General features: G+C 36.3%; 1 protein-coding gene and 1 non-coding gene across 9 annotated transcripts in view; one reads left to right on the top strand and one right to left on the bottom strand.

Annotated features, from left to right (window-relative positions):
• The window catches only part of RALYL (RALY RNA binding protein like), a 729,450-nt gene that overhangs the window by 544,832 nt on the left and 160,081 nt on the right, over window positions 1-24,537 (top strand). The gene's annotated exons all lie outside the window — the stretch shown is intronic.
• On the bottom strand, window positions 7,759-7,887 carry LOC132542918 (small nucleolar RNA SNORA33). The gene has a single exon (XR_009553889.1). It is a non-coding gene; the product is annotated as a small nucleolar RNA SNORA33 (small nucleolar RNA).

Below are 24,537 nucleotides of genomic sequence, written 5' to 3'. Positions count from 1 at the left end.
GAATGGATCCCAAAGCAAAAGAGAATAAAGTTTAACCATGCATCAGTCCCCTTCTACTCAGGTGCCAGTTGTCAAGTGAGACTCAATTCAAATGCCTGAACTTGATCTAAATCACAAGATTAACTTAGTTATTCATGAATATCCTCTTCTTTCCTTTCTTCTTCTCTTCCTTTTCCAGTCAATGTCTTTCCTTCTTCCCTAGAGTACTGCTCAGTTCTGGCTTCAGGGACTGAACCTGGTAGCCTCAGGTATGAAAGTTTTTTGCATAACTATCAGGTTATCTCCCTAGTCCCTGCTCTTCCTTTCTTAGGTTGGTAGGCTAGCCTATAGTTTAGTTCACTTCACTGGAACAATGAAAATTTACCTAGTGTGTTTGTGGTTTTCAAATCATTTTATTTGGGAAACTATGATTTACAGAGCAATAGTTGGAGACCCCCTGATTTCTTTGTCAATTAATTCCCTCCCCTTTCTTGTTTTATTGTTTATTGATTGATTGACTGATTGATTTGTTGTTTTGTTCTTTGTTCTAGTCTACTGCTATTCACCTCACTTAGAATGTGTAGTTCCTTGCTTCCTCTTTTCTTGTGGGACTACTTTCAATAATTCTTCTAAGGTGGGGTTGATGATGGCAAATTCCTTTAGCATTTGCATATTTGAGAAGATTTTTATTTCTTCCTCATATCTGAAGTTTATTTTTGCAGGATACAAGATCTGTGGCTGGAATTCCCTCTCCTTTAGTATTCTGAATATTTCTTTTTAAAAAATATTTATTTATTTATTCCCTTTTGTTGCCCTTATTGTTGAAGTTATTATTGTTGTTATTTATGTCGTTGTTGTTGGATAGGAAAGAGAGAAATGGAGAGAGGAGGGGGAGACAGAGAGGGGGAGAGAAAGATAGACACCTGCAGACTTGCTTCACTGCTTGTGAAGCGACTTCCCTGCAGGTGGGGAGCCGGGAGCTGGAACCGGGATCCTCATGCTGATCCTTGTGCTTTGCGCCACATGCGCTTAACCCGCTGCGCTACCGCCTGACTCCCTATTATTTTGAATATTTCATTCCACTCTCTTTTTTGCCTCTAGGGATTGTGAAGAGTTTTATGAAGCCTGATAACTGCCTTTGTATGTAAATTCTTTCCCTTTCCTAGCAGCCTACAATTTTTTTTCCTTGTCAATAGTTTTGATAGTTTTACAATGATGTGCCTAGATGCTGGTCATTTTACATTCATGTACCTGGATGTACACCCTGCCTCTTGAGTAAATATGTTTTGGGGATTGCATAAGTGATTAAAATTTCAGCTAAAATTTACTTGAATAAGGTCGCCTTGTCTTCTTCCTCACGAATTTCCATTACTCATACATTCAACCTTTTGATGGAGTCTGCAATTTCACAGAGTTGCTTCATTAGTTCTAAACACTTTCCTCTCTTTCATCTTTAAATTGAAAGAATGAGCTTACTGCATCATCTAGACTGGATATTCCTTCTTCTGCATGAGTGAGAATCTATATTCTGCCTTTTATTGGAGTTTGAACCGCACTCAAAGTGTCTTTCACTCCTTGCAATTTTGATTGCAGTTTTTCTTTCACGTTTTCTAATTTCTTGGAGAACTCTGATTGAAGTTCTTCTTTCATGTTTTCTAGTTTTTTAGAGAACTTTGTTTGGAACTCTTCTTTTGTGTTTCCTAATTCCTTAGTGAAATATTCTTTCAACTCTTGAATATGCTTCTCCACACTATACTTAGATTTTTGGAGAGTCCTCATAAGGAGCTTTCTGCAGTCTTTCTGTGGTAATCCCTCTGTGTCTATATTTACTTGGAGTCCTACTGTTTCATTTCTGTCTGAATTAGCATGTTTGGTAATTCATTTCTACACTATTACTGTTAACACATTTATTGTGCTGATTATTGCTGGTCAACAGATGGTGCCATTGTTGTGGTCTCTGGGCTTTGCTTTGTTTATATATCGTGTGGTGGAGAGGTGGGGGCTGGAGTTAGGTTTTGTTTGTCCTTTCCCTGAGCTATTCTGTGTTTTGTGGAGTGTGTATATGGTTTCTCTGTGTGATTTCAATCTGAAGCCAAACCTCAGGGACTTGCTGCTGGGTTCAGCTGTGTTCATAGATGCTGAGCTAACTTTACTGGCTAGCTGCCACAAGCTGCTGCAAATTACCTTTATATTTTGGCAACAGATGGAACTTCTTTTGGTCACAAATGCTCCCTGTTATGTGTGTGCATGTGCGTGTGCGTGTGTGTCTATAATTCAGTTGGCTAGCACCCCTGAGGTCATGGATTATAAAGTCATATACATTCTTTTCTCTCACAGCCAGCACTGTATGTTTGCTTGACTACTTCTCTGCATTGCGGGGAAAATGGTGCTGTCCTCTACTGGAGCTCTAAGTTCTTTGTTTTTGGCTTCAGTCCCATGCCTCTTCTCACCCCAAACATGCGGGGGAGCACCCTCTTGAGATTGTGGTGTTTTGTGGATGTCTCAGTTGTAGTTGGTGAGTTTTGTTAAGTTCGATAGTTGTAGATATTTGTTATTTTGGGGAAGAGTCTGATCTGGTAGCTGTTAGTCCATGGCCATGCCTCCCTGCCTTAACTGATTTCTTAATCCCTGATTTATTGATGACCTGACTGTAAGGCCCCTGAATTGTACTACCTGTTACTGATTGATGCTTTGGTGACTTATCTGCTGAACTGTTCCTAATTACTGAGAAGTGATATCTAGAACAAAGGAATGCTGTGCCACCTATCCCTCATAATTCTCTTCTGGCTACTAAATTCCTATTCTCTGATGGGCACTAGTGGATGTCTTAATCTTATGAACAGTTTGGTCAACAGACTTTAAGACCAAAGGTTTAAAGGTGCATGTTGCAACTAACACAACCCCTCAGATCATGGAATTTATAACTGGACATAATGATTACCTACTAAGTGGCTGTGACAATGCTGTGTTGGTCTAGCAGTTAAGTCTCATAATTTGTGTACCCCTGTAAAGATGCTTTTTATATTTCTCATTCCATTTCTGATGTAATGAAGATTCTTTTATGTAAATAATCTGTTTAAGTTCAGGTTAGGGACATATATGCTTAACACAGTCCACTGCAGGATATGTGTGTGTGTGTGTGTGTGTGTGTGTGTGTGTGTGTGTGTGTGTGTGTTTGTCTGTCTGTCTTGATTCACCAGCAAGGATCTTTAAAATCTTATTTCTCACCCTGGGACACAAACTAGTCTCAGGGTCCTGGTCACTGGTCTTCCCTTTATCCAACACCATATTATAACTGTCCATAAATATAGTTTTTATCTCTTCTTGATAGGTGTCTACCTACTACTCTGCCTCTCATTTAAGACTTCTTCCACTATCAGGCATTGTCCCCATCCCGCAATGCTCTTCAACTTCCTCTCCCTCACTCCTTCCCTCCAGCCCATCTCCCATACCCTCCAACCATGGCTTTACTACAAAAGGATACACTTCTACACTTGGTTCAAATCCCTTCTGATGTTTCTGCCTTTCCTTTCCTGTTTCTTACGTGTATCTATAAATGAGATTATCTAGTTTCATTCTTCTCTTTATGGCTTATCTCACTTTATTTATTTATTATTGGAGAGAGACAGAGAGAAACTGAGAGGGGAGGGGGAGATAAAGAGGGAGAGAGGGACAGAGAGATACCTGAGCTCTGCTTCACCATTTATGAAGCTTTCCCCCTTCAGGTGGGGAGCAGGGGCTTGAACCCTGGTCCTTGCACACTATAATATGTGTGCTTAACCAGGTGCACCACCGCCTGGCCCCTGATCTCACTTGTCTTAGGACATTACACAGTAGAATTTTCTTCAGACAAGAACCAGACCTTTCTCTGAATATAAATCAGCCTTCCTTAAAGGAAGATGACTGCTGACTGCTATCCTAATATAGGAAAAAATGTGTTTCTCTCCTTAGATTCCTAAAAAAGAAAATATAGTTTTAAATTTCTCTCAGACATTTTAATTGTTATTTATGATCAAGCTCTTTCAGGCAGTCCCAACATACTACAACATCAAAAACATGTAATTATGACATATTATTTCCTAAAATATTCTCTCAAAATTGTAATACTCAATTCCTAACCACAACCAAACTTTTCTAGTATTGTGAGTGTCCTAGAAGTTATATTTATGCCAAGTTTATTTTTATTTCTTAAGGAAGGTATAATCATACCAATGAACAAACTGTCCTAATTTAATGTGTTTTTTCTAATGCTAATTTCTTCATATATTTAGAAACATAGTTCACAATGTTTCTAAAGATAACTAAATTCTACATTACCATAAAATGTTTGCATTAGGGGTAAGGGTAGATAGCATAATGGTTATGCTAAACAATCCTGGTGCCTGAGGCTTTGAAGTCCCAGATTCAATCTGTTGCACCACCATACCAGAGCTGGAAGTGCTTGGATTAAAAAAAAAAAAAAGTATGTATTAAGCAACCACAAATAGCTTCTGGCTAAGTATTTGATACAGTTGTCAAGTTTCCGCTTTTATAACAAAAAAAAACTAAAATGTAATACTCTCTCCCTACTATGTATTATTAGTAAGACTACTGTGGACAAAGTGATGTAAGACATAATATGATAATATGACCCAGTGGAAACTTTAGAAGTCCTTCTGTATTACAGAAACTGAGAACTTAAAAAAAAAACTTTGAGAAATAAAATATGAACTAAATGTTTAGTGAAAAATATATAAGACCGGGGAGTTGGGAGGTAGCGCAGCGGGTTAAGTGCAGGTGGCGCAAAACGCAAAGACTGCCGTAAGGTTCGAGACCCCAGCTCCCTACCTGCAGGGGGGTCACTTCACAGGTGGTGAATAATAACTACAACAATAAAACAACAAGGGAAACAAAAGGGAATAAATAAATATTTTTTAAAAGAGTAGTTTAGGTATTTGGAACATCAAATTTTTGAAGTATATTTAAATTTCATATTGTCTACTATTTGTGAGTGTGTCTAGACAAACATTACCATTTCCATTGATCTAGAATTTCTCTAAACAAAGTGCTTACAAGAACTCTTTCAGATAATTCACAATTGAATTTGATTGCTGATTCTAATTTTATTTCTGAGGAAATATCTGTTCCTCATTCCTTTAGTGTTCAAATTTTCTTGCTGTGTCTGCAAAGATCTCCTATACCTAATATGTATCTTCTTGTTATGTACTTCATGACAAGTCTTATACTACCAATATCTGAACTGAAAACAAAAAGATTTAAAAATATTTAGCTATTAATTAAAATTAGAGAGAGTGGGAAGTGAGAGAAGTAAAGTGATCACCCAAGCACTTGCAATGCCAGAGATCAATTTCTGGACCAGAATTTAAAAAAAAAAAAAATTTAAACTTATTATTGGATAGAGACAGAAAAATTGAGAGAGGTGGGGGGGAAGTAGAGAGGGGGAGAGACAGAGCACTGCTTTACCTCTTGTGACGCTCTCTCCCTGAAGATGGGGACAAGGGGCTTGGATCTTGGGTCTTTGTGCACTGAAATATGTGTGCTTGACCAGGTGTGCCACAGCCTGCCCCCAAATCCCCCCCCCTGCTTTTTTAAGTTCAGTGTTCTAACCATTAATATGAAAAAACAAAACAGGTCCATGAAGGATGATAAATGACATAGTGGGGGTTGTATTCTTAAATGGAAAACTGGGGAATGTTATGCATGTACAAACTATTGTATTTACTGTTGAATGTAAAACATTAATTCCCCAATAAAGAAATAAAAAATAAAATAAAATAAACCATGGTTTAACAAAGGCAAGAGTAAATAATAATGATAAAAAAAAACAAGACATGATATTTCTGCCTGGTTCCAAATAAAATGGTTTAAATCACCAAATCTTTGGGGGAAAATATTTTAAAATATGAATCACTATAAAATAGAAATTATTAGTAGTAGTATTTATGTTTAACTCTTTGATGCATTAAACATAAAGGTAAATGAATATTTAATTTCATCTTAACTCATAACATATGCTAATACATCTAAATAATATATTGATTTTATGCAATATTGCTCACTTAATAGCCTTTCTGCATACCATTAACTCAGTTTATTAAAGGTGATATTATACAAACATTTTCTTCTCTCCATTCACCTGAATAATCTACATCTGGCAGACTTCCCCAAAGTTATTATATTATAAAGGTTATTTCATATTGACAGGAACACATAACAATTTAATGACATTCCCATATAAAATGTATAATACAATAATAGACCAATTTGGGGATCTAGTGTCTCAAAATCAATAGCACATTTTGATTAAAAATATGCTGCTTTTGGGGTGGGGTGGTAGTGCAACGGGTTAAGTGCACATGGCACAAAGCAAAAGGACTGGCATAAGAATCTGGGTTCGAGCCTCCAGTTCCCCACCTATAGGGGAATAGTTTCACAGGCAGTGAAGCAGGTCTGCAGGTGTCTATCTTTCTCTCCCCCTCTCTGTCTTCTCGATATCTCTCTGCCCTATCCAACAACAGCGACAGCAATGACAACAATAATAATAACAACGATAATAATAAAATAATAGCAATGACAACAACAACAATAATAATAACAACAACAACAAGGGCAACAATAAATGGGAAAAAATTGGCCTCCAGAATATCTGGATTTGTAGTGCAGGCACCAAGCCCCAGCAATAACCCTGGTGGGGGGAAATACATATATTGCTTTCTTAGTGTTAATCCTTGTGTTCAGTGTTACTGATGGTTGATAAATTTTAAGGAACAGAAATTCAGATAAAGAAAGTGGGGAGAGATACTTCTGGCTGTAAAAATAGAGAAACAGAATGACATGATACAGAGAAGAGATATGATTAGGTGTAAGCTTGACCCAGGCTATGACTAAACTAAGAAAAATTAGGATCACATAGAACTTGTAAGATAGTATAAGTAAACAAATTGTAAATGTCAGGCAGATGAATCATATAGATATAAAGAGGTTAAAAAAAAAGTTTAGTCATCTGGGGAATTTGCATAAGACTTGCATATTTTAGAATACAGTATCCATCCTTAACATCACATATGCCTGAAAAGTGTCTTCTCTCTGTGTCTCTCTCTCGCCTCTCTCTCTCACCTCTCTCTCTCTCTCTCACCTCTCTCTCTCTCTCTCTCTTTCTCAGTAAAATATTTGAAAGTTGGTTAAAATTCATTAGAATGCCCAAAGACAGTGTGTGAAGTGGTATGCTAAATGATTGAAACACAATATATAATGATCTGAACAAGAAATATAATATTTTCCTAGTTGTGTGTGTTTTGATGAGTTTGCTAGAAAATGGTGGCTTTCAGGGGCCAGGCGGTGGTGCACCTGGCTGTGTGCACACATTATAATGTACAAGGACCCAAGTTCAAGACCCTGCTCCCCACCCGCAGGGGGAAAGCTTCACAAGTGGTGAAGTAAGGCTGCAGGTGTCTCTCTGTTTTTCTACCTATCTCCCCCTCCCTTCTCAATTTTTCTCTGGTTCTATCAAATAAATAAATAAATAGGTAGGAAGTGATGGAAGTGATAGAAGAATCAATGTATCACAAGAGTTCAATTCTAAGAAAAACAAGGACACTAAAGACAGCCAAAGAATAAAGTCTAAAACTTACAGTCAGATGATAAAGATACTGAAATTCTGTTAGGAAAAAGCAGTAGTGCTTATGAAGAGCAGATGGAAAATTCTCCTTTATTGAAGGAATAGAATGGTTGAGTAGAATGGCTGAGTTTTCTTTTTTTTTTTTTCCTTTTATTAAAATTGTATATAGCCACTTTCAGGGACCTTAAAGACCCTAATGTCATTAAGGCTCGTAACATGGCATTGCTATCGCCAGTTATAAAAAATTTCTGCAGAAACACAATCAGGTAAGCAGATTCATTGACTGGCTTATGGCTGAGTTTTCTACTTTACACTTTGGGAATGTATAATGTCCCTTTGGAAACAAGATTTGTGAAACTACTTGAAAGACTGTAAGACTTAGATTCATCTATAAAAATGTGTATTTAAAATTTGGAGAGTTACTTTCTACAGGAAAATGAAAAAGACTAACTACTAAGGGTTCTGGTTCAAGGAGAAGAAAGAACGAGCAGGGGAGTCGGGGGTTAGCACTGCAGGTTAAGTGCACATGGCGCAAAGCGCAAGGACAGGCTCAAGGATCCCGGTTCCAGCCCCCGGCTCCCCACCTGCAGGGGACTCACTTCACAAGCGGTGAAGCAGGTCTGCAGGTGTCTTTCTCTCCCCCTCTGTCTTCCCTTCCTCTCTCCATTTCTCTCTGTCCTATCCAAAAAACATCATCATCAATAGCAACAACAATAACTACAACAATAAAAAACAAGGGCAACAAAAGGGAATTAATAGATATTTAAAAAAATTTAAAAAGAAAGAGCAAAGTCCTAGCTCACTAGTTGCAAATTAAAACACTGTAATTTCTTATAAAAAGGTGGTAACTCAATTGTGTTTTTAATTAATTAAGTAAGTAAGTAAGTTTAATGAGAGAAAGACCCCTGAGCACTGCTCAGTTCTGTTTTATGGTGGTGCTGGGGATTGAACCTGGGGACCTCAGAAGAAAACATTTTGACACTTCATATTTGTGCACAAAACACATTAATACTTTGGCAAACTTGCATTATAATTTCCAAAGTTAAAAACAACAAATCGTTTGAACCCCTGGCTCCCCACCTTCAGGGGAGTTGCTTCACAAGTGGTGAAGCAGGTCTGCAGGTGTCTATCTTTCTCCCTGACTCTCTGCCTTCCCCTCCTCTCTCCATTTCTCTCTGTCCTATCCAACAACAATGACATCAGTAACAACAATAATAATAACTACAAAAATAAAACAAGGGCAACGAAAGGGAATAAACAAACAAATGTTTTTAAAAATCTTTAAAAAACCCAACAAATCATGAAATTTGTGCTGTATATTGCGAGGAATGTTGACAGTTCTGCACGAATAGCTTAGGAATCTGTCTTATTCAGGCACAAGGTTTTAGTCATTGAAAAGAAAGCTATCTTAGACTTAGTTTGAAGGTTCAGTGATGATAAGTACCTGGGAATGCATAGATAAGGAGATTAGTAATGTAACCAAAGTGCCAGTTAATGACAATTTGTGTTGCCATTATAATTACATACTAATATAATATATGTCCTCTGAGACATGAATATTATAGCAATAAAATAAAGGGAAAAAAGAGAAATAAGAAAGAAGAGTTTTGAATCTAATTTTAATATGCTTATCTCCTATTCTATTTTTATTTATTATTGTTTTAATATTGGGTTATAATAAAATTTTTGAGGTACAGTTTTTTAAATTTATTTATAAAATGGAAATATTGACAAGACCCTATGGTCTTCGTAGGATAAGAGGGCCATAATTCCACACAATTCCCACCACCAGAGCTCCATATCCCATCCCCTTCCTTGAAAGCTTTCCTATTCTTTATCCCTCTGAGGGTACAGACCCAGGATCATTATGGGATGCAGAAAGTGGAAGGTCTGACTTCTGTAAATGCTTCTCTGCCGAACATGGGCAATGGCAGGTTTATCCATACTCCCAGCCTATCTCTCTCTTTCCCTAGTTGGGCAGGGCTTTGGAGAGGTGGGGTTCTAGGACACATTGGTGAGGTCGACTGCCCAAGGAATTCAGATTGGCATTATGGTATCATCTGGAACTTGGTGGCTTAAAAACATTAAGCTATAAAGCAGAACCAATTGTTAAATAATCAGGAACCTGAAGTCAAGAATATTTTAGCTGAGCTTTGGGTCGCCATTTTGTTAAAAGCTAGTAGGTTTATTTCAAGTATATTCTGAGGGGATCATGACTTTATTCATTTTTGCCTGAGCCCAACGGGTAACATGCAAGTGTACCAAAGGTATCATCTAGGGAGACAGTGTCAGAGTTGGGGATAGGACTAGAAAGCTGAATCAGGGAAGAGAATGGCTCCCAAATATGGGGAAAGTTTATAAATATTGTTAACTGTAAACCCCATCAATTTGATCTGGGGCCCATATTTGATGCAGGAACCTGTGTAACCTCTGCATCCATGTAGGTCTGAGCTCTCATTCTGTGGTCATGGCTAGGAACATTCTAGGCTGCACTAATTTCAGGACCCATCTTTCCTGAGTGGTAGAGTATGTTGGCCCAACCTCCCTTTGGAAAATAGGGATGTCCCTACTATTGTTGATCCTCATAGGGGCCTAGATCCTAAAGAGGCCCACAAAGGGGTCCATTATGTTATTCCTGACAGAGATGACCAGTAAGGAGAGGAATCTGTTAGAGGTCTAGGCCCATCATGTCTGTGTGAGAATCCCAGGATTCCCTGACTAGGGCTCCGAGTGATGGGATGGCTTAGTGGTGATCAAAAGAGTCATCACTAAAGTATGCCAGTCTCTTGCCTTTATCCAGCTTTTGTAGTTCTTACTTTGTCTGACAAGGTTAGACTTGCAGTGATTGAAAGAAATTAAAGAGAAAGTAGGTGAGGAGGGTATCTGGTAGAAACTATTTGATTAGGCACTTTATTGTGTCTTTTTGGGGTCTTTCTACTTGTTGCATTTATTGACTCACTGTAAACTGTTGTGTGCTTTTGCTTTAAGGTATATATTTTCTCCTAACTTATGGATACATGGATACACATGCCCTATCTCATGAGCCCCAATCTATATCCAGGTTGTGAGGCTTTGTTAGGAAGTGCATCACCCTAAATAGAATCAAGGAGTCCTATGATCTAGGAGAGGTCTCACCAGAGTCATGAAGCTGGAGGGCTGACATTCCACACGTGATATCTTTGGACATAGTCCGAAGTGAAACATGTCAAGGTGGCACTGGTTGCATTCAAAGGTACAGTTTTATACATCTGTATGTTTAGAAGATTCTCTAAACCACTACCAAAGTTTCACTGCCATCAAAAACAAAAACAAAACAGCCCTTTATCCTTTCCTTCTATTTCCTTTCTTCTTTCCTGTGATAAGATTTTTCTGAAGGGGATGGGATAGGCATCAGAAAAATAGTTATAACTTATACAGCTAGTGTCTTCAAATTGGATGTAGGCAAAATGGTTATTTTAAAGTGATATCACTGCTATCCTACTTACAACTCATTATTCCCAGGATGAGATTCACAAAAGGCTTAGACCTCACGTAGTCAGTAGAAAAGATGACAGTAACAGCATTAAAGGATCCTTTGGGGCACTACTGGCTGTAACTACTCCTGACTCCCTATCCATCACTCCATTCACAATGTACAGTCCTCAAGAGTGATTTTAGCCAGAATGGCTTCATAATTTTACAAAAACAAATGCCACTTTAAAAAGAAGAAGAATTTGCTCTATAAGAAGCCATCCCTTCCAGTGTACTTCATTGTGTAGGATAACAAGATATGCTTATCACACTCTTCTGCTGTATTATCATACTAAAATTGTGAACCATTATCACTCATGGCTTGAAAAGTAAACTAGCCAAGGTCATTTTTTTTTTTTTCAGTTTGGTTCTCCTTCCCTTGAGTCTAAGAGAGCACAAAAGGGATTTATGGGGAAGGAAGATAAGAGAAGCTGAGAGAATTGAGACTCAGCGAAAAGATACAAAGAAGAAGTTTATGGCCATATAAAGCTTAATTTTCTTTAAAAGCTCAAATGTCCTTGATAACCTTGTCTATTACAATTTTAGAGAGACACAGTGGTAAGCCTTTTAACATGCATTATATTATAGCCTTATAAACTTAATGGATAAGTATTCTTACAATATCAAATATTTTCATGGACAATTGGCTAGCATCTTTAAAATAGCAAAAGATCACACCAACAAAAAGAATCAGTATTCAGATAACACAGCACTTTAAACAAAATTTAAGACTTTAATAACTATCATTTTTGATGACTTATCCTTAGTAATTTATACAATTGCAAGAATATGATAAATGATTAATTTATTACTACTGTTATGCTGATTATTATGATAGAGACAGAGAAATCACGCAAGAGAGAAATGCAAAAAAAAAGACACCTGCAGCATTGCTCGTGAAGCTTCCAGTCCACAGGTGGGGACTAGGAGCTTGAAACTAGAACCTAGAATATTATAACTTGTCTGTTTTACCAGTTATACCACAATCCAGGCCCCAAATTTAATTTTAAAAAGTGTAAAGTTTAAGCAAAAGAACCCGCTTAAAGACCCCAGTTCAAGCCCCCTGCTCCCCATTTGTAAGGGTGTCACTTCACGAGTGGTGAAACAGGTCTGCAGGTGTCTATCTTTCTCTCCCCTTTTCTGTCTCCCCATCTCTCTCAGTTCCTCACTGTCCTATCCAACAATGACAGCAGTAACAACAACAATAATAACAACAAGGGCAACAAAAGGGAAAAAATAGCCTCCAGGAGCAGCGATTCATAGTGAGCCCCAGCAATAACCCTGAAGGCAGAGAAAAAAGAAAGAAAGAAAGAAAGAAAGAAAGAAAGAAAGAAAGAAAGAAAGAAAGGTAAAGGTTAATATAGTCAAGGAAGCTAACTGAAACAAAAAAATAGTTTCTAAAGATAGTCCTATGAAATCAACTATGTACAGAAAAATAAGTAAGAAGAATTCCCCAGCAAAACTGATTGCTTCATTTTAAAAGTTTTTTCAGCTTTCTTTTTTTTTTTCCTGATGCATATGCCATATGGTAGCTTCAGAACGTGTGATACATGTAGAGAAAATTGAGAGAAGCGGACACAAAATCATAGAGGTCAATGATTTTTATGTGTACCAGACACTAAAAGCAAGGAAATTTAGATATAATGGAATATCCCCCAAGGGAAAATACTATCTTTCCTGGGATAATACATTACATATTGGTCCTGATGCAGTGTTACAAAGAATCAGTTCGTCCTTCAACAGTCAGATTAGGTTATCCATCATGCTGACTTATATATATATATATATATGTATATATAGTTTAAATCAAGAAATAGTATCTAATTATACTAAATTCTGTGTGCTCTTCGGGGGAAAAATAATTGAAAGGATTTAATGCTACATATTGACCAAGAGAGATCTTTAAATAACATTAAGCTTGGCATTATTCAATTTGTCCATCCTTTTTCTGGTTCTTGATAGACTTATTTCTCTTCTACTATTTCCTGGCAATCCCTAGAAAATAAATTACCGTCACAGTATCTAATAGTTTAAAAAAATGAATTCAATTATATTTGTAGTGCTTCTGATAGCTGTAACACTTGCTAACTTCAGACAAATTGACTTCAGGATTAATGTAATCATTTCTATAGAAAGCATTTCATTTCAAAGCTTCAAAATGACAGCATTCTAAAATAAGATAGTCTCTAACAGAGGAGAAAACTCTAACACAGGAAAAAACTAAATGGAGATGCTTTTTTCTGTGTTCTTTCCTCTGCTTCAAAGATAATTTTGCATTTTTCTACTCCTTGCTCCTTCATTCAAAATGGAGTTCGACCATTAATAGAATCAGAAACTAAAAAATATTACTGGACCTCGGCTGGGGGCGAGTCCTTTGCAGAAAATTGAGAAATTTTGCATCTGTATTAACAACTGTATTTACTGTAAACCATTAGTCCATCAATAAAAAGATGAAGTTTTGTGGTTATCTAGAGCTAATGAAATAGGTCATTGATAATCTGACAATACAGATCTCTTTAACTGTAAAATTAAAAAGGTATCACTAAAAGGAGTACTAGCTTTCTTGCTGATTATCTTCTACCAAGATAAAAGTGCCTCTTCAGACTGGGAGTATGGATTGACCAGTCAATGCCCATGTCCAGTGGGGAAGCCATTACAGAAGCCAGACCTTCCACCTTCTGCAACCCACAATGACCTTGGGTCCATGCTCCCAGAGGGTTAAAGAATAGGAAAGCTATCAGGGGACGGGATGGGATATGGAGATCCGGTGGTGGGAATTGTATGGAGTTGTACCCCTCTTATCCTATGGTTTTGTTAATGTCTCCTTTTTTAAATAATTTTTTTAAAGTGCCTTTTGTAGAAACACTGTCAATCTGTCCTTGATATTAGAAGATAATGCTATTTCTACTATTTCAGTCACCAGTTTTGTTCACAGCTGTGAGAGGCACTGACAAGGACTAAGTATTAGAGTAGCTGGAACTATTTAGTTTGAAGGAAAAAAAAAAAAAGCCAAAGGAGTAATTGAGTGGTTTTAAGCATACTGAAGCAACTAAAAATACTGGTCTCATTTCTATGTGCTATTAATAGTATGACAAAAAACCAGGACATAAAATGTCCACAGGACCAGGGGATGGCATAGCCGGTTAAGCACACACATCAGTGTACAAGGACCCAGCCATTTTCTAGCCCATAGTCCCCACCTGCAGGGAAAAGACTTCACAACTGGTGAAGCAGGGCTACAGGTTTCTCTCTGTCTCTATCTCTCTCTCCCTCTCTTCTTTTCTCTTTGCCTCTATCTAATCATAAATAAATAAAAATATTTTTAAAAAATAAGATGTCTAGAAATAGATGTTTACTTTTAAAGTCGATATCTAAGCAAGAGAAGACACCAAAATAGTTATGCAAAGGACTTTCATTCCTGAGATTCTGAGGTCCCATGTTCAATCCCCAGCACCACCATAAACTAGAGCTGAGCAGTGCTCTAGACTCTGTTCATAATTTTCTCTCTACACCTCTACCGGGAATTGGTGCATCTAGTAGACTACACATGTTACTATGTACAAGGTTCTGCTGTATGTCTCTCTCTCTCTTTCTTTCTCTCTCTCATTCTCTCTTCCCCTTTCCTCTCAGTTTCTCTTTGTATGCTAACAAATAAAAGGGGGGAGAAAAGAAAAGAAGTGAGGAGAAAGAAAAGGAAAGAAATAGAAAAATGACCACCTGAAGCAGTGAATTTGTTGTAGATACCAGAGATATCCGTGGTGACCTAAGTAAGTAAATAAATAAATAGTTGAATGTAAGCTCTTATAATGATGAACCCTGTAGAAATGATGAGTGAAATAAATCATTCTAAATATGGTATCTATCTCTACAAATCATTTATCTATGTAGACTGATACTATTTCTATGAGGTGCCTTATTTGAGTGGTCAAACGCATGGAAACAGAAAGTATAGCAAAGCATTTTTTAACTTTTTAAAATATTAGATTTATTGATTTACTATGACAGATCAGACGACTGCTCATCTCTGGCTTATAGATGAGCCATGGATCAAACGGAGGCTATCAGGCACTCAAATATTTTGTCCTAAGGTTTTGAACTATTTTCCTAAGAGTGAGACTATGGTTGTTTGTTTATTATGGTTCCTAAGGTCTCACTCACATGCATTCACTACTTCTAGGTTAACTTTTCATTCTTTTCATTTCAGAGAGGAAGTGATACACACACACACACACACACACACACACACACACACACACAAAGAGAGAAAGATACCACGGCACCACTCTCTTTTCCATAAAGCTACCTCTGGTGTCATTGTGTTCCCATATGGTGGTAGGGTTTGAATATGGCATATCACACTTGATAAGATATGTGTTCTACCAGGTGATCTATTTCCCAAGGTCCTTAGAATGATGTTCATTATATCAGGGAGAATGGGAAAGTATTGCATCATATGTTTGGAGCTTGAGATTAAACAAGATTAAAAACTTCTGGAGATGGGGGCATAGGAGTAGCTGAAAGAGCTATAATAATATAACCTATAATTCTATATTATATAATAGTGACAGAAAAGGAGAAGGTATTTCATGTGCTCCTGTTAACTCTGTGGGATCCATATCCCTAAATGCAAAGCTGTCCATATACTTCTGAGCCCTTCTAGCTGGAGATGACACTATGCAAGGCCCAGACGTGAAACAACTGTTCTCTTGTCTGAAAGCATTACTAGATTGAATCAGGTAGCCTCCTACCACTGCCTCTCTCCCTTTATATCCCATCTAAGCAAAATAGGAAACTCCATATTAAAGACATGAAAAAATCAGAACTGACCCTAATACTCTCACGGAATCAACTTCTTAACCTTTATGAGGAAGAAACCAGATTCCTTTTATTTATACAGAGCCTTCAGCATGTGTATCAACTGAGTGTTTTTTAAATCACCCATTATAACTACTCAGAAAAAGATCAAGGCCATGCAAGAATGTTTAAAGTAGTGTCACTAAACTAGTTCTTCTCCAGAATTGTGCACTATTTTACTGGCATTGGAATCAGAATGAAACATTGCATTTGCAGAAACATAGATCTATCTAGGATTGGTATTAGAAGTGCTCCTGACTCAAACCTTTCCACCTCCACAAGACGTGATACGTAATTAGCTGATGATACTAAAACCTTAAAGTACAGGCCATTCTATAATGCCTGTGTTGGAAACTATTCCCGAATAACTGACATGTGAAGGAATAATGTAAGTATGGCATGAATTTTCATTCTAAATGTAGTTTATTTAGAAGAGCATATTATACGAACACAGAAAACTTACCAGTTGATATAAACAGAAAAGCACAACATCACCCCAAAACACATACACACACATACAATATATACAACATACACAAAAATACACATGCACATCACTGTAGGATATTCACATCTAGCATTACAATCTTCTTTCTGTCTGATTTCAGACCTAGTTCACATTACCTTGCCAGCTGTAAGCTTTCCAAGACAACTCCAAAAGCAACTGTCAAATCTTTTTTTCAAGATAAAGTGCCATCTTTATTGCAATGTTTATATATTTCCTAATAGTTTAGCATGTGCATAACTGCTGCTGTTTTTATTAGCATCCTGTTTTTTAATGTATTACTGGTAAAGTTTTTTTTAATATTGTGCAACAATCCAGAATTTTCCATAAGCCCTATGTTGTTTATTGCACAATATGTCACAGAAAAGACTCTTAAGGAACATATATATGCATTATAATAGAGCTGATTATATTGTTTAAGTTGTGGTTTCTTATTCATGCTCCACTGGTAAAAGGAAACTTTAGTTTATGTTTTTATTTCAACTCTCCAGTTTATTTCATGAGGCTTTTACTTGCCAGGGACATAGAATTTTACCTTTGTGAGAATTCTTTCATTAATGTAAAGTATATTACTCTTATTTTCAAAATATTTATCATTTTAATTGTTTTGTTGGGAAGATAACAGTTCACAGTCAACTGTTGTCACAGGGGTACAATTTCTTATCTTTCCATGGCAGGTATCTGCACATCGTTCCCACCAACAATATAAATCCCTTTCCATCATGTGCAGTGAGTCTCCGGCACCTTCAGCTCCCTCAGCCTGCCCTCCCAGTCTAGTCATTCACCTTGCTGCAACAGTCCAAGTTTCACCTGCCTTTCTTTCATTTCTTAAGTTCCACCTATAAGTGAAATTATCTGGCATTCATTCTTATCCTTTCAGCTGATCTCATTTAGAATGATTTATTCATGGTCTATAAGGAAAAGGAGATTATTTGTATCATTTTTATAGTTAAGTATATGTGTGTATATATGCACACATACATATATGTATATATATATAACAATTTTCTTAACCACTCAGCTATTGTTGAACATCAGGATTGCTTCCAAATTTGGGCTATTACAAATATTGCTATTATGAACATGGGTGTACATAGATGGCTTTGAATAGGTCGTTTTATTTTTGTTGGATAGATCCCTAGGAAAAAAATTGCCTGGTCATAGGATAGGTTGAGGTCTAATGTTCTGAGGAATCACCATGCTGTTTTCCATGGGGATGAACCAATTTCCATTCCTACCAGTGAATTAATTCAGTTTCAAAATTTATTATTTATTATTTATTTATTTATTTATTTATTTATTTATTGGTTAGAGACAATCAGAAATTAAGAAGGAAGGAGATGGTAGAGAAGGAGATAGACAGAAAAGCATGTGCAGCCCTGCTTCATCACTTGCAAAGCCTTCCCCCTGCAGGTTGGATCGGAGGCTCGAACCCGGGTACTTGAGCATTGTAACATGTGAACTCAACTGAGTGAGCCACCATCCAGCCCCATGAATGAATTCCTTTTTCTCACATCTCCACCAGTATTTGTTTAGAACTTCACAACCCTGAAGATAAACTCGGTAACCTCCACTGATTTTTGCCTTTTCCTTCAACTCAGTCATCCCTCTGCCTACCTGTTTATATCCCTATCTCCTTCATCCCTGTCATCTTGAAGCAAAAAAAGGTGCATGATTTCCTCTCCTGTAGGTTTTGGCATGGGTTTGTCTTCATGTTGCCAGTCTGCCTGAGGCAACTAGCCCTGTGGTTCAAACAGATTAGTGGAAGCAAAAGTCACTTCAGGCCGTAGAATAACCTAAAACTTATTCTGCAAAGTATCTCCGGAAATTTACTAAAAGTAATAGAGAAATCCTTGTTTCTCAAAAAAGAAATCTTGCTTTCAAGAACATTTTCTAGTTGCAGTCTTACAGTCCTGTTCTGTGTATCAAAATTTAAAAGTTGATTATTTCCTTCTTGTTTTTCTAAAATAACCTAAGTCCTCTTGACAAGCAATGGATATACATCTCACAAGATGGGAGATACTTGAAATAAAATGTAAAATTATGACAAAACATTTTTCCCAACAAATGAAACTTTGATAATATCTTTGGTTAAACATAGGTATAGTACTTCATATAAAAATGTTAAATATGAATTTTAAATGTTTATGAAATTTTTAGTAATTCTCTACATGCATTTGGAAAAAAATGTATTTTTCTCAAATCCAAATCAGACACTTTAGCTATAAGTAATTTTCTACTCCCAGAAAAGTCACAAAAGTTCCTTTACCACATCATCACCCAAGCCGGATACTCATTCAGTTAAAAGAAAAGAAGGGCATCAGTCACAGTTTGTAAAATGCTATTTAACAATCCACAGCGAAAGCAAGAATCAGAAATCATGAGTGCAAATGTGTCAAATAAGTATGACTTTATCATTGAAAACACTGAAAAAGCTCTGGTGGCATTTTTATTTAATTGTACTATACCACCAAACACAGCTCTTGGCAGAAATTCTTCCTCATAGTTTGTAGGTTGAAAAGTAAATTATATTTAATCCTGGATTAGGAATTACATATAAATAGTTTAGTGTTACCCCAAGATAGCAAAACAAGAAAGTAACTCCAAGTATAAAATTAAAGGAGCACAGAAAAATCTGTTGGAATGTATCTGAATTTCATATTTTAAAATAGACATTTAAAATTAGTAAAATTGGGACCAGGTAGTGGTGCATCTGGTTAAGCACACACATTACAGTTCTCAAGACCTGAGGTTCAAACCCCTGATCCCCACTTATGGGGGAAATCTTCACAAGTGGTGAAGCAGGTCTGCAGGTGTTTCTCTGTCTCTTCCCCTCTCTACTTCACCCTCCCCTCTCAATTTCTCTTTGTCTCTATCCAATAATAAAATAAATAAAAATATTTTAAAATTAAATAAATGAAATTGTGAAATTACGCATTAGGCTAGTAATTGATTACCATTTAGAATAGTTAATGTTTAATGTAAGATTTATATGTAGATATTTATGTTAATTATATGTATTAACATTTATTAAAGTCACACAGATACAATTTTAATTTTCTTAACAATCTCAATTTACCTGTCTTAAATCTTAATTTTGGTGATTATATTTAAGCAATAATTACATAATTTTTATTTAATGCTCAAATTATTACTTAAAAGATATTATATAGAATTAATGCTATTTATAAAGTTAGCTATGTTGCTAAACATTGATGGCATTAAATATATAAATGCAGTGTAACTTGTTTTCTCGAAACTTTCAACACCTAAAGATGAAGACATAAATCTAGAATGCATATTTTTCAGAGGATCTTGCAAATATTATTAGTTATTATTGTCATGTACAATATCTTAAATAACAGGTCACATTAAATGTTTTTAAAATTAACATATAAACAGTACTAATGGCTTGATAATAAAATAAAACACTTTCAGGGTTTTAAAGCTATCTACATGGTTGAGAAGAACATTTACCATTGTAGTCAGACAGAATCTAAGATCATGATATTGTCTCTTAATTATGTATCAGAACCCACAGAGAAATACTGGACCCTATTTCAGTTTTTAAACAAATCATCTTATAATTATTCTTAAAATTAATTTCTATATGCCTGGCCAAAAATAAAAGCCATGATGCCATACTCAACTGAGAATTCACTTTACAAATTATTGAATCACTTGTTATCCTTGACCAATCTCAATTCCTTTAAATGGTTTTTAGCTGACTAGGTAGAGAGACACAATTCTGCAACATCCTTTAGGTTTTAGGTGAATTACGACACCACCTGAATGAATTAATCTAATTTTCTTATTGCCTAAAGGATTGAGTCTATAATCTTTTCATTTTCTATAATCTTTTATTTTGTCTTATAACACTTGACTATGGTTCAGCAGAGAGTTTATTAACACACGCTTCTATTTATAAGTGTAAGTGGTAGGTCTGAAGTTGCCTATTAAGCACAATATATCTAGATGTCAGATGAATTGTGCCACTCAGACATCATAGTATGTTTGAATAAGATGTTCAATATGGTTAGAAAATGCGTAAAATGTATAAAGGGTGAAATGTGGGAACATCTAGTTCTAGCCTGATTTGTATATATAATCTATGGAACAATTCCTTCCTTCCTTCCTTCCTTCCTTCCTTCCTTCCTTCCTTCCTTCCTTTCTTTCTTTCTTTCTTTCTTTCTTTCTTTCTTTCTTTCTTTCTTTCTTTCTTTCTTTATTTCTTTCTTTCCATGACAGAAACAAATTGAGAGGAAAGGAGAATAGAGAGGGAGAGAGAGAAAGAGACAGACAGACAGACAAATAGAAAGCTACCTGCAGCCCTGCTTTATAGCTTATACAGCTTTCTGCCTAAAGGTTGGGGCTGGGATCTTGAACCAAATCCTTATGCATGGTAACACAGGCACGTAATCAAGTATGCCATCACCTGACCCTTCAGAAACATTTTCTTTTTTCTTTTTTTTTTCTTTTCTGCACACCTTTTCAGAACTTTTAATATTTTCAGGTGAGTAAGTTTTCAAGGTTTTGGGGTAAGAAGCAAATGTTGAATTTTTAAAAATTTCATTAGTGATTTAATATTGATTTACAAAATTATAAGATGACAAGGATGTAACTGTACACTGTTCCCACCACCAGAGTTCTGTATCCCCATTCCCTCCATTGAAAGCTACAGCAGTTCTCCTAAGTTTGCAGATATGGATTAAGTATTATTTCTACAGATATCTATGTATCTTTGCCCCCTTTTTTCTAGTTGCCCCACTTTCTTTTCCTTTCCAAGTCATACCTACACCTATTACTACTTCCGAATGTCCCTTCCTTTTTCCTCTTCTCTCTCCAGGTCCTGCTGATGTTGGAATCCCTCTGATACATTTTGTAAAGATGAGATGATCTATTAAAATGCTGTCTGTTGCTCAGTCCTATATCTGAAATACTTTGTGTTATTTATAAAAAACAAAATAAGCAATGTACATATTGTTACCAATGATTTTAACACCAGTAGTTACATTCACAAAACATATAGTTTACAGAAAAAACATATTTTTCATCATTTTAACATTCTACATGAATGAATCACTTCAAACAGATCTCAACATTGTATCTTGACTTCAAACTGTGGTTGAATACAATGTTTAAGAAGTATTTGTACAGTTATATAGGACAATGCAATAATAATGAAAATTCAACAAAATGTTGATATCAACACATCAAATGTATTTTATGTAGGTTTTTCTCTAGTGCAAAATATCATTGAGAAAGAATTTTCCCAGTTTCCTCATATGTATTTTATGTCCTTTATTTCCTTTCTATTCTCTTTGCCAATCCTATTGCCCCAACAGCTGCTACTCTGAAATTAACTTGATCACTGTAGGTTTCACAACTTTATGAGTAGAGAATTCTCTGTACTGGAAGTAGCACTGCCCTGAGAATTGAGCTGCACAATAAATTAACCTCCCTATTGTCTATTAACTAGTTAAGTGAGAGAATGAAGTTCTGAAAAAGTCGTAAGGCAGGAGGCCATAGAAAAAAAAAATGGAAATCCAGATTTTAAAAAATTCCTTTGGTTACAGATAATAAGAGTTGTAAGAATCTAAGAATTGTTAGTCCAGACACTCCCAATATTTAAACTCTTCACTTTCATCCACATTTTAATATTCTACCTGGTCTTTCTGACTAATATATTTGTAATACAACAGTTTTTAGTTAGGTGGTCATTTCACCTTCCTTTCTAAATACAACTCTGAATCCACTGTACTATCTAGATTCATCTATTCATTTATTTCATATTTTTTTTAGTACCTACTATGTGTTGAGAAACTGTTTGGCATTGTCTCTTAGAAGTCAACAAATATAAAGTCCTATATTCTAAGAAAGAAATAAACCCAAACAACAAAGACAAAGGATCTTTTCCAAATCTCAGGAGAAATTACTCACAAGGAGTGACAATTACACTGAAATTTAAATTATTCAAACAAAAATTTTATCATCTAGAAAGTACTAGAGAAAGGACATAGCATCCTTGAGCATCTACAATATAGTAGAATCCATTTTACCCAACACTAACAGGACCAGTTTTTAGTTAAATAATAAAATCATTTAAGAAGTACAATTTGATATTATAATAGAGACTAGACAGCAATTAAAAATTACAGTGGGGGGAGTCAGGCAGTAGCGCAGGGGGTTAAGTGCACGTGGCACAAAGCACAAGGACTGGTGGAACGATCCCGGTTCGAGTCCCTGGCTCCCCACCTGCAGGGGAGTCCCTTCACAGGCGGTGAAGCAGATCTGCAGGTGTCTTTCTCTCCTTCTAACTGTCTTCCCCATCTCTCTCCATTTCTCTCTGTTCTATCTAACAATGACGACATCAATAACAACAACAATAATAACTACAACAATAACATCAATAACAACAATTAAAAAAAGACAAGGGCAACAAAAGAGAAAATAAAATTAAAAAAAATTACAGTGGGATTTTTAAGATGTATTTTTATTTATTTAGTGAGAAAGAGATACAGAGAGAAAAAGACACCAGAGCACTTCACAGGCCTGGTTTATAATGATACTAAGGATTGAATTTGGGAACTTAGAGCCTCAGGCATGAAATTCTTTTTTGCATAACCAGTATGCTGTCTCCCAGCCCCTAAAATGTATTTATTTGTGTGAGGGAGAAAGAGGGGAAAAGATCAGAATAAGACTCAATAAAATGCTTTGCCAGGAATCAAATTCGGGGTCTCATGAATATAAGCAACACACTACCGACTAAGCTACCTTCCCAGGAAAAATGCAGTGTTTTGAAAATATTCATTGTGTGTGTGTGTGTGTGTGTGTGTGTGTGTGTGTGTGTGTGTGTGTGTGTGTGTGTGTGTGACAGAGAGAGAGAGAGAGAGAAAGAGAGAGAGAGAGAGAGAGAGGAAGCACACCTGGTGTCAAAATAGGTAGCCTCAGGCAAATGAGAACAATCTAGGTTCTCTTTAAGTGTTTTACATATATTACTTCATTGAATTCTTCCCCAGAGCAATTTGAGGTTTGTTGAAGTTTCAAATATAGAAAGTACAGGAATGGGGGTGGGCAGTGGTGCACCGGGCTAAGTACACACAGTACAAAGCAAGGACTCATGCAAGGTTCCTGGTTCCAGCCCCAGACTCCCAAACTGCAGGATGGTCGTTTCACAAGAGGGAAGCAGGTCAGCAGGTGTCCCTCTATCCCTCTCTATCATCTCCTCCCCTCTCAATTTCTCTCTGTCCTATCCAATAAATAAATAAACAATAAACAAATAAAATGTCCACAGGAGCAGTGGATTAGTAGTGCAGGCACTGAGCCCCAGCAATAACCCTGGAGGCAAAAAAAAAAAAAAAAAAAAGGAAATTATAGGAACTAGAACTTGATTCTAGGCAGTCTTATTTCTGAATCTGGTGCTCAGAGTAGTAATGGCTATATTCCCACTGAGGTACTATGAGTCACTGAGGTTCAACTTTCGAGCTAACAACATTGTTGATCTACAGTTTAAAAGAGCTTTTGTTATACAGTGAAACTATAGTTTAATATAAAGCTACCAGAGAAGGGATAGATCAGAAGAAAATGTTGGTGTGATCCATCAAATAAAGAAGCAGTTATATCTCCTACAAATAGATACATATCTCCCAAAACTTTTTTGCATACACATAGTGTGAAAATCATTGTTGACACAGTATTCATATTTTCTATCACAATTACACACATGAATACTGCTCAGAGCATCAAGGGCACTGATGTATAGCAAATGATTTAACTTCCAACACTCTCTTTTATTTATAGTTACATTATAATTTTTTGAATTTTTCATTGGGGGATTAATGGTTTACAATTGACAGTAAAATACAATAGTTTGTACATGCATAGCATTACCCAGTTTTCAACATAACATACCACTAGGTCCTCCTCTGCCCATGTTCCAAGACCTGAACCCTCCCCCCACCATCCCAGAGTCTTTAGCTTTGGTGCAATACACTTATTCTAGTCCAGGTTCTGCTTAGTGTTTTCTCCTCTGATACTGTTTTTCAACTTTTGTCTATGAGTGGATTACATT

Source organism: Erinaceus europaeus, chromosome 1, assembly GCF_950295315.1.
Source record: "Erinaceus europaeus chromosome 1, mEriEur2.1, whole genome shotgun sequence".
NCBI classification, from domain to species: Eukaryota; Metazoa; Chordata; class Mammalia; order Eulipotyphla; family Erinaceidae; genus Erinaceus; species Erinaceus europaeus.
Note: the sequence above shows the minus strand (reverse complement) of the source record. Positions and strands in the feature narration are given on the sequence as shown.